We start from the raw sequence: 5,573 nt of genomic DNA, 5'->3' as shown, positions 1-5,573 counted from the left end.
TGTGGAGGGGGGAGGACGGGCTGTAGAAATCCCAACGCCCCCTCTCTCCTCTTCCTCCACTGATGTAAAAATCAAAAGTGGGAAGTGTTTATTGTGTGTGACTGTCAGTTGAAAATGTTCTGTCTTGTCAGACTTACAAACCAAGAGAAAGGCAAATCTGTATCTATGCATACTGTAGCCTCTTACATGGCCTACCGAGAGGCGTTTTTTCCCTTCATTTGTTTTTTTTCCCATGTCTCACATGTTTTAAATGTTAAAGTACAACAAAATGCGAAATATAACTTGTTTTTTTAAATCGCTCTCATTGCCACAAAAGGTGTTTTGAAAAAAGGAAAGAAATACTTTAAAAATCTTTTCGTTTTGGTTGAAGATAATATTTTAACAGTGCAAAAGTCGTCCACATTTCATTGCCTTGATCCTAATTGTGTCCGAAGATGCAACAAGTCAAGTGGCTTCTACCTGTTTACAAATAGAATATGATTGTATTGTACTGTTTTTTTCTTTTCTTTTTTCTTCTTTGTTTAGGGGAGGGAGGGGTACTTGTCTGAAGTTAAAGACCTGATGATCGTGTGTGTGTGTGCTTGTGTTCGCTCGCTCGCTCGCTCTGTACCGGCAGATGTGAATTCTACTGCTGGAGGGGAAGGTGTGGGAGGGAGGGAAGGAGTTGTGGTTGTGTGTGAAAATGGCGTGAATGTAAATCTACCAGGCGTGTTTGTCGACAAAATACTTGTGTGAAAAATAGATTTACCTATTTACCAGTGATTGTTAAGTTACTTTGATGCACAATTATCGGGGGAAAACAAGAGCTTCAGAGAGTGCGTTAATGAGAAGTTAGCATTAACGAAGCCATGGACCTTAATTTCTCTCTCTCTCTCTCTCTCCTGTTGTGTTGGTGTGTGTGTGTGTGTGTTGTTGTGTGTGTGTGTGTTGTGTGTGTGTGTGTGTGTGTGTGTGTGTGTGTGTGTGGGTGTGGTGTGTGTGTGTGTGTGTGTGTGTGTGTGTGTGTGTGTGTGTGTGTGTGTTTCCCCCTCCGATACAGGTTTTTATTTCAGAAGTACTAGAAACATTGGCTTAAGTTGTTTTTTAAGTTTAGTCGTGAATATTTAACAACTTTAAAGCATGCGTAGCGAGACAGAACCTTGAGTATTAGCCTTGACTTGACAGTGGTGTGTGCCAGTATTGAACTGCTCTCTACCAAATAATTCAATCATACAAAAGACTAGTTTACTTAATTCCGGATTTATTTGCTTAAACTATATAAAAATCTTATCTGTATTTGTTTTGTCTTGTTTAACAAATGTCATCAAGTGAAACATCTAAACCATGTTTCTCTTTTGTTTTTGAATTGACTTAATTTGACAAATTGAACTGAGGAGCCTTGGATTTTGCACTTTGGCGGATTAGAGGAAAGGCTCAGCGACTGGAGAGCAAAGCCGAGATGGTCAGACAGCGTGGTGGTGTAGTTTGAATTTTCTGGTCTGTCTGAGGGAGGTGTGTCTGAGGGAGGTGTGTGTGTTCTGACTAGAGAAGATGGTGCTTTGTTGGCCCCAGTGAGGTAGCGAGAGAAGAGGGAGGGGGTTGTCGTCGTCCTCTCCAGGTTTACCTCTCCCCGTTCACTGGGCCGTTCGGTCAACTGTCCAACCGCCTGAACTGAGCCAGGATGTAGCTGAAAACGGTTTAAAAGGTATAAGTGACGGCTGGAGCCTCGATCTGTCTTCTTTGGCACCGGATCAGCCTCAAACCTGGAACCGCCGCACGGGGAAAATCGAGTAAAGCAACCACTGCTCACTGTTTATGTATTTTAATCAGTATTCGACTACTGTTCTGACCCTGCCTTGTTGTCATGGTGATGCTTGTGTCTTGAGCTTGACTGAAATGGGGCAAGGCTTCTTGTTGGCCCGTAGTGACTCAGGCAAGGAGATGTGACTTGTGATTGGCTGGTTCTTCCTGGCTTTTCAGGGACACAGGGTTACACTTGCCTCTTTGATGGCTTATCCAGGATCAGCTCTCCCTCTCCAGCTCCTAAGCTTAACTACATGTGAGGAAACACAAAACTGACAGGAAGCCTTGGGCAAGTGAAGTCCGGATGGTCTATATTCCCTTTCTGCTCTTGATGAAATTATTTAAAACTTTGTTCATTCTGATTTTGACAGTGCTTCTCTCCTAGTGCTCACCAGTGCGCAGTTTTGTCCTTCCTCAGTATCCTTACGTTAACCAATTAGTGGGACAAACTGACGTCTGATCAGCAGCTCAGGAGGCAGCAGTGCTATGCTGTTAGAGAAGGGACAAGCAACGTCTGTAAATCGCCTCTCATTAATGTTACTGTATTGCTTCCCAGCTTTGTGTGTGTGTGTGTGTGTGTGTGTGTGTGTGTGTGTGTGTGTGTGTGTGTGTGCTGTGTGGGTGTGTGTGTGTGTGTGTGTGGTGTGTGGGTGTGTGTGTGTGGTGTGTGTGTGTGTGTGTGTTGTGTGTGTGTGTTCATGCCAAATCAAGGGTGAGGGGGAAGGAAAGGATTGTACATTTTTATTTTTTTGGTTGATGTGTGTGTATATTTAAAAAACAAAAGTAAACAAAAAAAAAGCTGGACTATGTTAAATGCTTGAAAAAAAAAAAAAAAAAAAAAATGTCATTTGCAAAAGGATGATGGGAAAACCTTTTTCAGATAAGTGAACACCACCATGAGCAAGTACAATCCCCCAGGCTGCCAAGCAGCTTCCGACAGGGCCAGAGGGGAAGAAAGGAGGGTGGGAAAGGAGGGGAGCTGGCTGGTGAAACTCTACTACTTTTTAATGTTTAATAAAAAAAATAATGTGACTGTTTTTCTCTTGACTTAACTATCCTGTGAGCAAATGCTATATTATATCATAGTACACACCCAACTGCTCCTGTCGATCAAAAGCGCTAAGGCTATTTTTTGACAAAAAAAAGAAAAGAAAAAAACTGAGAATCTGTCTTTTTGTTGTGATTTTACATTCAGTATGAATACACAAAACCCTGAAAAGCTTGTCTAACCAGCACAAAGATGTGGGTGGGTGGGTGGGTGGGGGGGTGGGTGGGGGGGTCACGGGGGTGGAGGGTGGGTATAGTACTGAGGGTGGAGATGGGTGTTGCTCAGAGAGACTATGCAGTGGAGTGTTAAACAGGCTTCCATGTCCACCTTGGGTTTGTTGCTTCTTATTAAAAACAAAACAAAACCCCCCCCCCCCCCCCCCACCAACAAAAAATCCCAATTTTTTTTTTTTTTTTTTTTAAACCGTTGAGATGGAATTCCAAGTAAAATTCCTCATGTTGTGCCATCGTTGAATCGTAGTACTACTAATAATAATACTACTAATAATAATTAAAAGAAACTTCATTACCTAGCAACCGTCGGGCCAGTTGTAGCAGGAGAGGACAGGGTGAGATTTGCAAAGTCCATTTCTATATTTTCCCAGCTTGTCTCCTCAATAAGCCGAGGGGAGTGAGGCCGGTGAAACTGCAAATTTTACACAACTAAACACAACTGTTTTTTTATAGAGATTCTATCAATCCAGTGTGTAGTTGGATCACCTGTAAACCTATTATGCACATTGCTTTGGGAGACTGTTGAAACTACAGTATATATATATAATATATATATGAGAATAAACGTACAGTGTCTATAATCAACCAGAGGAAGTCTTCCTCTCTTACAAACAAAATGGGAAGTACCTTTTTATTTTCAAATGTCTTCCTCGGGTCATCAAAGGATTTTATCTTAAACTTTGGGGGAAACTGCACTTTTTGAAGGACAATCTTTATTTGTATGGGTATAAAAATTGACAAAAACGAAGTCGCCTGATATTACAAGATATAGAAAACCAACTCCAGTGTGCTCTAATGATGAATGTCTCCTCTGATGCTGTCTATTTGTATGGTTTCATTTAATCTTTTTATTCTCCTTCCATTGTTGCTTGGTTTGTTCTGTATTTTTTTTTTTTTTCTTCCTATTTTTCTGGATTTTAGTGCTCTTAAGCGAATCTGTACTAAGGTGTAGAGTAGTAAGTAGTAGGTCTTCTGTTGGCTGTACTCGTATACTGATTACTGTTTGTAACCCTCTGGCTCCCGCAGCCGTCATACAAAGCTGTAAAACTTGGGTACAACCCACAATAAAAGACTAACAATGACTCAGCGGTTTCTTCTTTGGTCTTTATTTCTCCTCATCTGCTTCTTGGTAAAGCCAAGTGATAGTCTGTAATTTAAACCAGTGGTAAAGAAATATTAAAATCCTTTACTTGAGTAAAAGTCCTGTACCCACACTTCCACTTAAAGCATAGCCCTCGCCAAAATGCAACCTATGGTCTTTGTGTGAATTTACACGAGTCAAACTTTCCTTTAAAAGCATAATTGGGACGGAAGCGCCACTTAAGATTCAACGTGTTTTGGATCACATGGCCTTTTGAATGGGAGGGCTAGGGGCACTACAATCACATGGGGCGGCTGTGGCTCAGTGGTAGAGCGGTTGGGGGTTCAATCCCTGGCCCTGTAGTCCCATGTCGAAGTGTCCTTGGGCAAGACACTGAACCTCAAGTTGCCCCCGGTGCTGCGCATTGGAGTGTGAATGTGTGTGAGTGTTTACCTGATGAGCAGGTGGCACCTTGTACGGCAGCCTCGGCCACAGTGTATGAATGTGTGTGAATGGTGAATGTATCCTGTATGATGTAAAAGCGCTTTGAGTAGTCGTTAAGACTAGAAAAGCGCTATATAAATACAGTACATTTACATCACTATTTTTAAAAACACTGAAACTTTGCTCAAAGTATCACCAGGGTCTCCACACATCAACTCGAGCACTGACAACCTTGTGTACAAAAACATTTTGACTGGTGAGATGGCAGCAACCACACAGCTAAAGTAAGTCGTTCAAAACCTTTGTAATAAACTGTGTACACAAAGTTCTCAGCGCTCGATTTGATGTGTAGAGACCCTGGTGATACTTTGAGAAAAGCTTCAGTGTTTGTAGTGTTTTAGAAATGGTGATTTTCATGTCCGTCCTAATTATGCTTTTAAAGGAAAGTTTGACTCTGGTACAATCACAAAAAGATCAGACGTTGCATTTTGGTGACAGTTATGCTTTAAGTTGAAGTAATGTCAGCAAATGACAGTACTGGTTCTGCAGAACATTTCACCAGTGGTGTGTGTGTGTGTGTGTGTGTGTATGTATACTTAGTGTTAAGAGGTCACAAGCCATAAAGATTTTATTTGTATTTTAACGGGTTATATACTCATGGTTATCTTAACAGTGACTTAATAACTACAGCTGTCAAAGGTGGTTGTGTACAATATTTCCCTCTGAAATGAAGTAGAAACCATAAAGTACCAAAGTATAGTACTTGAGTAAATGTAGTTACTTTTCTCCTCATTGATTTTTATTCAGTATCATATTTAAACTAAGTTCATTTGTACAGTTTAGGGAAAAGTCAGTTTAAAAATATCCTTTTTTAACTTGGTGAAAATATAATTTGAATAGAAATTCATTGAAACGACTGGATCCTCATTTACACTCGCCTATAGGATTATTAGGAACACCATACTAATACTGTGTTTGACCCCCT

General features: G+C 40.9%; 1 long non-coding RNA gene across 1 annotated transcript; it reads left to right on the top strand.

Moving 5' to 3' along the window:
- Positions 1–889: 889 nt before the first annotated feature.
- Positions 890–2,943, top strand: LOC116702346 (uncharacterized). The gene is made up of 2 exons (XR_004335130.1): positions 890–955; positions 1,507–2,943. It is a non-coding gene; the product is annotated as an uncharacterized LOC116702346 (long non-coding RNA).
- The last annotated feature ends 2,630 nt before the right edge of the window (positions 2,944–5,573 follow it).

Source organism: Etheostoma spectabile, chromosome 15 (genome assembly GCF_008692095.1).
Source record: "Etheostoma spectabile isolate EspeVRDwgs_2016 chromosome 15, UIUC_Espe_1.0, whole genome shotgun sequence".
Lineage (NCBI taxonomy): Eukaryota > Metazoa > Chordata > Actinopteri > Perciformes > Percidae > Etheostoma > Etheostoma spectabile.
This window is presented reverse-complemented; position numbering and strand designations above follow the sequence as displayed.